Source organism: Camelus dromedarius, chromosome X, assembly GCF_036321535.1.
Source record: "Camelus dromedarius isolate mCamDro1 chromosome X, mCamDro1.pat, whole genome shotgun sequence".
NCBI classification, from domain to species: Eukaryota; Metazoa; Chordata; class Mammalia; order Artiodactyla; family Camelidae; genus Camelus; species Camelus dromedarius.
Genome location: NC_087472.1, coordinates 85,002,603 through 85,014,888, shown reverse-complemented (window position 1 = coordinate 85,014,888; position 12,286 = coordinate 85,002,603).

The window sequence follows — 12,286 nt, the reverse complement described above, 5'->3', positions numbered from 1 at the left end:
TTGTTCCTTCCCTCCCCTCCTGTCAGAATGCTAAGACTGTCAAGGTTTCTTTGGCACAGAGCTAACTAGAAAATCAATGTGCTTGAAGGCCTACCAGTCAGGTTTCTGACAAACAGACGACACCTTCTTATTATGAGAATTTGAAGTGGGTTTATTTACAAAAGAATAAATTTTGAAGGGTTGGAAGGGGGCTGGGGCACAACCATAAGGCATAGTGCAAGGACCCAGGTTAACAGCAGTGGAACTGTTACTATCCCTTGGCCCAAAGAGATGGAGGGATGGAGAGTTCATTAGAACTTAGAAGGAGGGTTGTGTAAAGTAGGCCACTTTGAGAGGAATAGTGAATTTCTAACGAGGAACAGCCAACCTATGGCCACCTCATGGGAAACCAGGAGAATAAATCTGCTGACTTCACCCTTCTCCCTCCCTCCATTCTCCATCTGGGATTCCAATGGCCAAAGCCAACCAGAAGCTAGAAGACCCCAGAGCTCGTTGATGAAACCCAAGCACATCAGCTTTCCTGGGTAGATACCTCATACTAGGGGCTATCAGCTGGTGCAGAGAATCGGTGGGAAGACTGGGGAATGAGACCGATTTAAAAAGGCAGAGATCAAGGAAAGCCACCCAGCAGGAGGAATCTGACTAGGATGCCACCAATGGATGAAACCACTGCTTTCACTATGCTTCTAATCTCATCCCTTCACCTTTCGGTTACATTCTTGAGAGCAAAGTCCTGGGCGGGAGCATCCAATTGGCTAAAGCTAGTTCACCCTCTTTGCCAAGGGGTGGGGACAGGAAATACTGCCTCCTTTGGCTTCCCTGATGGGAACTGAGCTGCTGGCATCTTTTAACACTCGCACATTTGGGGATTTCTAGATGTTCAGAAAGAGTTCAAAAACAAAGCAATTTTCTGTCTCCTCTAGAAAAAAGACAAATCTCCATTAACAAATAACCTAAATATCCTTTATAATTTGCCACAGTAAGAGTGTCAGACAAGAGTACAGAGATTTGGTTTTTATTTCCAATTGTTTGTCTTTTCTCTCTCATTTCCTCCCTTCCCCATTTCCTGATCTTAGGAAGGTCCCTTTATCTCTCTAGATCTTTACACAAGAAAGCAGGACTAAGATCTTCAAATCTAGTTGAGGGTTCAAATGTTGGCCAGCCAAGTAATATAAGTCCACTCAATAGAAGACCTTAATCAATGTTTTCCTGATAGAACACCTAAACTCTTGGGCTATTAATATCTATATTGAACAGGTATTTCTTCCAATACAATGTTGGTTTTTTTCAGCTGTTATTTATATAGGAAGCATTTATATGTATGTCCTTAAAATGCAGTGTAACTGTTTTTTAATGGATAGAGTAATAAATGAGACAGACATAAGAGACTCGTACACTGTGTACTTTTTGGTGCGTATTCACAAGAGACATCAATATTTTTTCTGAGAAGCCCACCCACATTTTTCTTGAAACCTTGTCCCCCAGTCTTTAATTTTATTCCTTCCATGCCCCTAATCATCCGTCCAAACCATTAACTACTGCTCATGAATTGGTATAGACCCATGCCTCAGGGCTTCTCCCCCTCAAGGTAAAATGCCAGTGAGGTATACGGCTTGAAGTTTTGCCCCCAGGAGCATTTCCCTTCTTTACCCCTTGGATTCAATTATAGTTGCTCAATCTACAGTGAATCTTGAATTATTGGATCCAGACCAATCCAAAATTACATTTCTCATCCTCAATCAAGCATCCTTATACTCTATTCACACACACACACACACACACACACACGCACGCACGCACACACAAACACACACACACACATACTTCCCAGAGTTTTTCTAATATAAATTAGAAATCCAGGAGTTCTTTGGCCTTCTCTGGCTTTTGACTTTGTCACTGCCACTCCTTCCCCCGGGGTCATGCTGAAATCTGACAGTCTTGGGGATTGGTGGGGAAGGATGAAGAGAACTGGCTTCACCTTGCAAGGTAACTCCCTCAAGTAAAGGAGTATCTTCAATCAAGGAAAGGACAGTTTCATCAGACAAGCTAGGAGAGATTGCTTGAGCTGACAAGGGAGATTGAATGAGAATTAAGGGTTCAGCATTCTTAGGGTCTTCTAAATCCTCTCATATATTTCCATGTCAATTTCCCAGCCTTCAGTCTAACCCAAATAATGCCACAATATCACCTAAGAAACTTGTCAGGGCTGGGAATACCACTGATATTGTAATTCATCAGCACACAGGATCAGACCAAAGTCTGAGTTTATCTTTGACCATCTCAGATCAGCGGAGCCAGATGACTTTTTTCACCATCAAGCTATTCATTGTAAGAAGCAGCTATCTCACTGGCTGTCATTGAACTCTACATGCCCTTCAAACTATTCTCCTTAAATCATAGTCTCATTCAGCATTCCAGGTGACCATAAGCAATGGTTTAATCAGCTGTTTTGCCACTGTATTTCTAAAGGGGAGCTTTGATGTCAGTCAACCAATCCTGATTTTATCACTTTTCCCTGAGGGTCAGCCATCTGTAACTCGCTTTGTGGTAACAATTTCTGAGTCAGAGTTCTTGAGGTTAAAAAAAAAAAAGATTTAGGGGGAAATCATCAGGGAACTCATGGAATTAATGGACAGTCTGGAGAGGAATGGAGAAAGAGGGGAAACTAGGGAGGTTAGGCAGCAGGAGACTGGCTTAGGACGTTACTGCTGACTTTGCTGAAGTACACAGCCACCACTGGGCCTAGTCACTAGGGCAAGAGTGTGCTAGTCACTGAACATAGGCAGAAATGCTGGTAGATTACAGCACAATAAATATCATCTCCTGGACTCTTTTTCTTTAGCCCTTCAAGATTCAAAGCCCCACGTAAGAGCATCTGCTGGATCACGTGCCCATGACCTGGCTTTGCAGGATGGGGGAGAGAGGGAGGGAAGGGTTTTACACTAAGACTCTACCAATACTCACTCGATGAGAACTGGAAGGGGTTTTGGATGCTGGGCAGTGAAAATCTCTCGTTTTCTGTCAGTCAGCCATAGAAAGAGCTTTCACTGGGCGTCCAGAAGCCATTTTCTATGTCTCACTCTCTCACTTGCTTTCTCTTTCTCCTTCCCTTGCCTGATTTTGAGAAAAATCAGTGTACTTCCTTAGTCCTCTGGAGGAGGGAGTTGGACTAACATATTTAGGGTTCATCCATGTCTAACTCTATGATCTCAGACCTCTCCAGAATCTAGTAAGGAAAGTACTATGCTTACAATGAAAGTTTAATAAATGCAGAGTCTAAGATCTTTCCTTTTATCTAATGAGTAGTTTTAAATGATCATTTTTAACCCAGTTTCTCCTTGTAAATGGAACTTCTACATATGTCAGCAGGTCATAGTATTTATGGAATTCCTCCTATAGTATTAGATATTGAAGCATTTTGACCTTACTCACTTTTTGACATTTCATGTTGATTTTAATAGCTCCCTCAGTACCCGGCCCCCTCCCAAATTAAAATGCATATAAAAATCAAGGTGAACCTTAGGGAGAACAGTGATAAAGGAAGTTAATATTCCAGGAGGCCTTAGGGTCTTATCAAGGTTGATGCATCAGTTTTTACTTTAAATCTCTTATCTATCTAATTATTTCACCACTTTGATTAAATGAAGCTAAAATTGGTATTGATGAAAAGAGAAAGCACAATCAAAGAAGCAGATAAGCAAATAATTGAACGCAAATAACTTTTAATTATACTCACTTAATAATGTTAAGGAATAGTGTCAGGTGCCAACATTACTTTGTCAAACCAAAGGGCAGTGCTGGGATGTAAAAGAAAAAAATATCACAGAATGTTTTGAAAATTGTAGTCAATTTCAAAATCGTTGAACACTTTTATATGAATTTGGTTCCAAAACAACCCTGTATCCTGGGTCATGAATATGTTCAGACTGTCTAATGGAAACCCAATTCTTTGCATGATTCCATATGTATTAATCATTTGTAGAATCCTACTAAGTTCCCCAGGCTTCTCCAAACACAAAGAAATAAGTGGACTTCCAGGTATGGCACTGACACCTGATTAGTTTAAAATGCTGTCCTATTTGAGAATTAACATATGATCCAGCAATCCCACTCCTGGGCATATATCCGGAGGGAATTCTAATTTGAAAAAGTACACGCACCCCAATGTTCACAGCAGCACTATTTATAACAGCTAAGACATGGAAACAACCTAAATGTCCATGGATAGATGACTGGATAAAGAAGTTGTGGTATATTTATACAATAGAATATACTCAGCTATAAAAAATAAAATAATGCCATTTGCAGCAGCATGGATGGACCTGGAGATTGTCATTCTAAGTGAAGTAAGCCAGAAAGAGAAAGAAAAATACCATATGATATTGCTTCTATGTGGAATCTAAAAAAAAGACACAAATGAACTTACAAAACAGAAACAGACTCACAGACAGAGAACAAACTTACGGTTACCAGTGGGTAAAGGGGGTGGGAAGAGATAAAACGGGAGTTCAAAATTTGCAGATATTAACTATTATATATGAAAAAGATAAACCACAAGTTTCTTCTGTATAGCACAGGGGACTATATTCAATATCATGTAGTAACCTATAATGAAAAAGAATATGAAAAGGAATGTGTATATGTATATGTATGACTGAAACATTATGCTGTACACCAGAAATTGACACAACATTGTAAACTGATACACTTCAGTAAAAAAAGAAAAACCATAATAAAATAGAATAAAATAAAATGGTGTCCTGTTTGGAATCATAATAGGAAAACTAGCAAACAGCTTTCTCTTTAAGTTGATTAAACAGTTTCTTCTAAACTCAATAATGCATTGGCTCTTTGCCCTCTACCTAATCCAAGGTTATCTGGATTATTTATCCTCTCTGTCCTGTGTCCTGCTGCTATGATGTAGGGGGCATTGGAACAAACACCTGGTAGTGATATAAACTAACTCATACATGTAGGAGAGAAAGGGACAGCACATTCACTGCAAAGAGCTCGCAAGTGGGGGAAGATCATGATGTGCCTATTTTATTCCAATATGGACTTGGCAGAATGGATTGCTGATGTCTCCAGTCATTTTATGTTCAGTTGATGAGGGACACCTACTTTAGAAAATGGCAGGATTGTTTTCGTGTCCCTCGTTGCTTTGACCAAATAGCCTATCGATGTAAATTTTAACTGGCAAAAGGAGCAGTGGCCATGGTAGCAAAGAGATTTGATGATCCATTTTTATGATACTGTTTTGTTATACTAGAAGGCAATAATGACTCTTGGCCTTTATAGAGTCCTTTGTATTTTCTAAGCGCTTAACAATCATTAATTAATTTATCTCCTTTCCATCTCAGATGGGATAGGTTGGTCAGCATGGCAAGGTTTCAGAAGGAAAATACTATCAGACAATAACAGATTAGAAACTTGAACAGTTAGGCAGTTGAAGTACTGAGTGCAAATAAAGTCCCTGGTTTTCCCATCATTTAGAGGGAAAAGGAAAAGAGAGAAGAAAACACATCATAGGTCCTCAGTGAGAAGCGTCATTTTTGTTTCTTATTTCTGATTAGTTTAGAGGACAATAGTGAAAAAAAGCAGGGCACCTGTACACTTTTATTTCTAGGAAAGTGACTATAATAAGCCAACAACTGGGACAGGAGTGGGGGCTCTCACCACGCGTACTGATGGGAGTAACCAATAAAAGCTAACATTTATTGAACCCCGAGCCAGGTACTGTGCTATGGTACTCTATATCCATGATCACACTTCATCTAAACAACAAAGCCATGACATAGGAGCTGCTAGTACCCCCAGTTATAGAAGAGGAAATTGAGGCTTAGGGAGGCTGAGGAATTTGCTCACGATGAAGAGCTCTCCAGCAGTAACGGACTGACTCCTACGTCACTAGATTAGGTCTCCTTATATTGCTTCCCAGGTGATTGGTTTATTCCTTAATGTAACACACTGCGTAACAATCGAGGATCACCAGACAATCCATGAATTCCCTGGTTCTCTAACAGAAGGGATGCTGAACTCCAGTGAAAGAATTCTGGAGGATGAAATGGTAATGGTAAGTGCCCAATCCCCACAACCCAGACTCCAAAGACTCAGAAAAGCTCCAGGAAAAGGGCTTGTTTCTCTCTTGTTTTGGAGACAAGATTCCCATAGTTTATCTTCCATACCCTGGGTAGGTCCCATGTTTATAAGCTGCAAAATTGTTACTAGTGGAGTAGCCTTAAGAGAAGGCTGTGTTTACCTATTTGCTTAAGGTGAGGGCAGAGCCCTTGTTTAGTAGATGTGGCCAAATACAAAAAAGCAGATCGAGAGGACTTCTCAAGTAGTATCTGGAGAGAGGTACCAACCACAAACATGACTGTAGCTTTCACCAAGAACTAGAAATGGGCAGGGAAGGCATTCACTAAGCAGTGGTTTTTGAGAATATTCAGTATGCATGTCCTAAGCCCAAGGGGAGAATATTGCTACGGAACTTATTACTGGGACAGTGCTTCTAAACCAAGCCTTGGGCAGCAGCAAGCAATGCCAATAGCCTCACAGGGCCCCCAGATCACTCAAACTCTAGAAGTATCTGGCAGTCCTAGGGAGCCTCAGAGATAATTGTCGAGACACTGGTGAACTTTGAACCTCTGTGATTTCCCTGTTTGCTTAATGCCTGATAGCCTTTGGTCTGCTAATAAATCTCCTTTATGCACAACTTGACCTCTGTGCTTCCAAGGGGAGGAATTGGAATCAGCCTATGGGGGAAGAGATAGCTGTAGGATTCTGGGTGGGAGCTTGAGCAAATAAAAGTGTGCTCATGAAAGATAACCTTGCCTTCTGCAACTCATCTGACTGACATAAAGGTGGGATCATATTTATTTACCCTTTTCCTACCTCATAAATTGTGTCTAAATTTCCCAATTTTGTTTTCGAACACTTAAATTTACCAGATTACAAAATAAAGAGCACCAGGTTTGAAAACTCAAGCTTTTTGTCCCTGTCTAAGCTCTAAAAAATTCTAGGCTCTGTTTAAAATCAACAACTGCCGGAGTAAATGATTAACAGAAGAATGACTTCAATGGACATGTGGTTTATAAGACAACAGAGAAGAGAGATTACACTTGAATTTGATGATCAGCATTTCACACTCTGGTTCAGAATTTTGGTCTTCATGGAGGACCCTGTCTACCCTTTTCATATGCCTCAGTTGAAAGGGTATGGTGGGAAAGGGGGTGGAGAGCGGATCAGAGATAATCTTCACTGATTTCACAACTTCCCTGAGGGCCTACATGTTTGAACAAATACTTAGCAGTGATGTAGCAAGAAAACACCCCTGAATCAATATTTTGACAAAGTCCCATTACCATCTGTTAATTAAAAAGTAATTTTCAGATTATCAGGAGCTCTGTGGTTGACATATTTACAAGTGGAGAGGAATATAATAGTAGCCAGCTGATGAGTGATTTACTTCACTATCATAATTCTAATTTATTTTCTTTTGCCAATTCCCGTGCAGATCCAAGCCACATAAGAATACATTCTTATAACAGGACACAGGTTTACAGTTTATGAAGCACTCCAGGGACATTAACACAAAGGATTTTTTGGATTCTTCAGCAAATTACATATGACCTAGGACATAGAGATCTCTTAAGAAAAGGGAAATTGGACATTCTTATGCCTCCCCCCTACCCCCCAAAAAACATTCCTCAACCTAAACCCTATACCTTAGACAAAAATTAACTGAAAATGGATCATAGATCTCAATGTAATTTGCAAGGCTCTAAAAATTTCAGAAGACATAGGAAAAAAATCTCTGTGACTTTGGGTTAGGCAAAGAGTTCATAGATACAGCTTTGACAGTGTAATCCATAAAAAGAACTTGATCAAAATTTAAAACTTTTGCTCTGCAAAAGACCCCATCAGGGGAATGAAAAGATAAGTTACAGTCTGGGAGAAAATATTTGCAAATCATATGTTCAATAAAAGTCTTGTCTCCAGAATATATAAAGAATGCTCAAAACTAAAAAATAAGAAAACAAACAATTAAACAACAAACAGATACTTCACCAAAGAAGACGTATGAATGGCACATGGAAAGATACTCAGCATTATTAGCCTTTAGGGAAATGCAAATTAAAACCACAGAAATCACTACATACCTATCTGGGTGGCAACCACGAAAAATACTGACAAAACCAAGTGCTGACAAGGACATGGAGCAATCGGAGCTCTCATACATCACTGGGGGAACTGCAAAATGGTACAGCCGCTCTGGAAAATACTTCGGCAGTTTCTTTAAAAGTTAAACATACACTTACTGTATAATCCAGCCATTCTACTCCTAAATATTTACCCTAGAGAAATAAAAATGTATGTTCACACAAAAACCTATACATAAATGTTTGTAGCAGCTCTGTGCATAAGTTCCAAGACCAGGAAACAACCCAAATGTCCTTTCATGGGGACTGGATAAACAAACGATGATATATCCATACAGTGGAAGACTAGTCAGCAAAAAAGAGGAACAAAATAATGAGAAACACAGCAATGCAAATGAATCTCAGAGGCATTATGCTGAATGAAAAAAATCAGTCTCAAAAGATCACATACTGTATGAGTCCATCTATGTTACATGCTGGAAATGGCAAAGGTATAAAGAGAGAGAAAGATCAATATGCCAGGAATTAGTGGTGAGAAGAGGGTGTGACTGCAAAAGGATTTAAGGGAGAGTTTTGGGAAGAGATGGAACTATTTTGTATTCTGACTGTGGTGGTGGTTACATTAATCTATAGGTGTGTTACAACTCATAGCACTGTGCACCAAAAAAAGAGTTGAGTTTACTGTGTGCTAATTTTAAAAATTTAAAAATAACAAAGCATATTAAATAGATTCATTTAACCAAAAAGAAAAAAAGGTGAGAAAAAGAATACTGTTTCCATCTGCTGGTAAGGAAACTGACTTGGCCAAGGTCATTCAACCAGTAAATGATAAGTTCTGAAGTAGAATCCACACCTTTGAAAGACATCACTTTTTCCCTGCTGTTACAGGAGAAATAAACCTTCAAAAACCTAAGCCTAATTATGTATTAGTTAGCATGCATTTGACTGCAAGTAGCAAAACCCCCAATTCAGAGTGACTTAAGCAAAAAGGACGTAACAAGGTGTCCAGTGGTAGGGAGAGTCATGAGGTTGGTTGATTTTACAACCCAATGATGTCATGAATGACAAAGATTCCTTCTTGCTTCACTCTGCCAAATCGCAGTTTCATCCTAAGGCTGCTTCTCCTCATGGTCACAGGATGGCTACTGGTCTCAGACAGGAATACATGTGTCTTTATTCACATCCAGTGGAAGATAGATTACCAGCAACAATCCTGCAGAGTCTGTAACTAAAGTGTGTACTGCATGCAAATACTGTGGTTTCTCAAGATCTTAAAACTCCAGACAACCAGCTATAAAAAGTATTTATGTAATTAGCAACACTCTGAAATAAACAGAACTTCTTACTGCAGTAACAGCCATATGTCTTATTTGCACAGAGCTCAAATTTGCAATAGATCTTTGGCAATAGCTATGTCAAGACTCTTAGACACTATACCTCATGTTTGGTTAGCAGGTTAAAGTTTCCCAAGCAGTGTAATAGCCCATTTTTATAAAACATTTAGCTGGACAGATGAGGACTCTGAGGGTCTTAGAGGAGTCAAGTGACTTGGTCAAATTCACCAACAGCTAGTGACTCAGCCAGAGATCCCATCTGATCTTCAACCATCCTTCCCATAAGTCTTTCTTTTACATAATATTGATTCCATCTTCAGTGTTTAGATTTCACTAGGGAAGCACAGTAGCAATTTCAAAGAAATATTACAAGTTCATATGTGATGCTTACAAATTTTAAATGTCAGGAAACTAACACCCAAAGGTGTCATTTGGCTATTTGGAATTTTAGACTCAAATGTGATAGGATAAACTTGAAATCCTGGAGTCTCATTAACTTTTCCACCTCCTTTCTCTCAATATCCAACCAATTGTTCTGATAGGTGGATTCTAATCCCTAAATCTCTCTTACATCCACCCCTAGTTTTCTATTTCCACAGCCCCAGTATGTACTCAGGCCCTTATTATAACACAATAACCTCTGTCTCTTGGCCTCCATTTTATCCGCACTGTACTTCTTACACAGTGGTGCTGGATTAAGTTTTTTAAAACACAATGCAGATAATGACATATGTCCCCTTGTCTGCTCCACTTCTAAAACTTTAATAATCTTCCTTTGACTGTAGATTAAATTCTTAGCTCCATAATCTGGATTTCAAGGCCCTCAACAATCTGGTTCCATTATTCCTTTCCTAATCTTGAGAGAATTCTCCTTTTTGGTGGGAGTTGTTGGCAATGGTTATTGGAGCCAGCTCACAATGACTTACAAGAGCCAATCTGAAGGCCTCTCTTTCCAACTCTGTGTTCAGTGATGTCACTTTGGCAGCTTGAAGCTGTCCATGGTAAGAGAATTTATATCACACAAATTGGTCAGTGCCACCAATCAGAGCTTTGTTTGTTTTTTGAAGAGCTGATTATTAAATATTTACCAGCATACCACCAGTTGTAGGGTAACCGTGACAAATCTGAGAGTGAATGTTTCCTATGGTAGAGGGTACAAAGATGTTGACACTTGAAAGCCCAGGTACCAAATCAGAGATAGGAGGGCATGGGAGAAAAATAAGGAGCAGAGCATTGAAAAATTGTTGAGAGGGTAGACCTGGGCAAAGATTGGGTTCCCACAGAGACAGACATTGAGAATGGGATTTGGGTTCAAGTGGTTCATTTGGGAGATGATCCCAGGAAGTACATGTAGGGGAGGGAGGGAAGTGAGACAGTGAAGGAAGGCAGCTAATAAAGGGTACACTGATCAGCAGGTTATTACTGTGGGCAATGGAGGCTTAGTCCCACTGAGGACCTTCGGACAAGTGTGTAAGACACTGTGTGTGAGGTTGCCCACACCGGGATGACGAGTCTGAGGTGTTTACCCTCAGCCAGTCAGCTGTAGGCATGTGCATTAAGAAGCAGCAGGTATGCAGAGGAAGACCGAATGCCAAGGAGATACAGGCAGGACATGGACACTAAAGGTTCTGTGTTTTTCATAGTGGGCTTGCTGGTACAGTGCTTCATTTAAATTGTCAATGATGGAGTGGATCCACCCTCCAGTTGTTGGTACCCCACACACCCTATTTGTTTCTTCCTCTGGGTCTACTCACAGCTTCCATCCTTTGCTCTAATATCCTTTGTAGCCTCCTCTAGTTTTGACAATTCCCCAATTCTTCCCAATTCATCAAGGATCAGTGCCATGTCCTCCAGGAACCCCATCTAACCCCCAACCCCAGGGAAGCTGGATGAGGGATAAGTCAAGTTGGAGGTTCCACAGGGCCTGAGGCAAGGGAGCAGGAAACAAGCCTTACTCTCTTGGTTAGGGTCATGGGGTCAGGGGACCGACACAGAAGTTGTGACCTGAAGTCATTCCAAATGGTGAACTCTATGTGGGAAGAGACTCATCATTCCTGGTTATCACTATATCCCTCAGAGCCTACCCAGCACAGAGACCCGACCTACAATTGTTGGTAGCAGAGAGAAATGAGTGAATAGAGGGCTGGGTGAACAAAGGGAACTAGGTCTGGAGCTAAACCAGGCAGTCGAAGAGATATGAGAGGAGTCACACAGTGGGTCAAGAAGAGCACCTGAATGAATTCTGAGGATGAATGTCAAACCCTGTATGGTGTTTTTCCACCTATGACCCAGATGTCCGTTGAGATGCTTGTCTTTTGAGAGTCAGTGAACTTGCCTTTCAGCTTATCCCACTTGTGGTACACTCCTCTCTTCCCATCTCTGTGGGGGTTCTGGGGACATTTAAGTTTTTCTTAGTCCTTTCTGGGGGACTGACTCCTACTTCCATAGAACTAAGGGTTTCTGCGTTGCTTTGGCATCTCAGAAGTGCTGCCCGCATTCCCTACCACAGCACTGCAGACACTTCTTGATTTCTCTCCAAGCATTGTTCATATGAACTGTTTGTGTAGGTAGCACACTTGACTGAAGATATGGGCTTTGTGTTAGCATGCAGTTTAACCTCTTCTCTTTTAATATCCCTGCAAACATCCAGTTTCCTTTCCTGTATTAGGTAGAGCAAATTTGCTCTCTAAAACCTATCCAACAACGGGCCCGTTTTGCCTCTTCGATGATGCTTTAAGGTGGTCCTTTCAAACAAAGCAGCCATCTATTCTCCCACGTGGAGCATTTGCT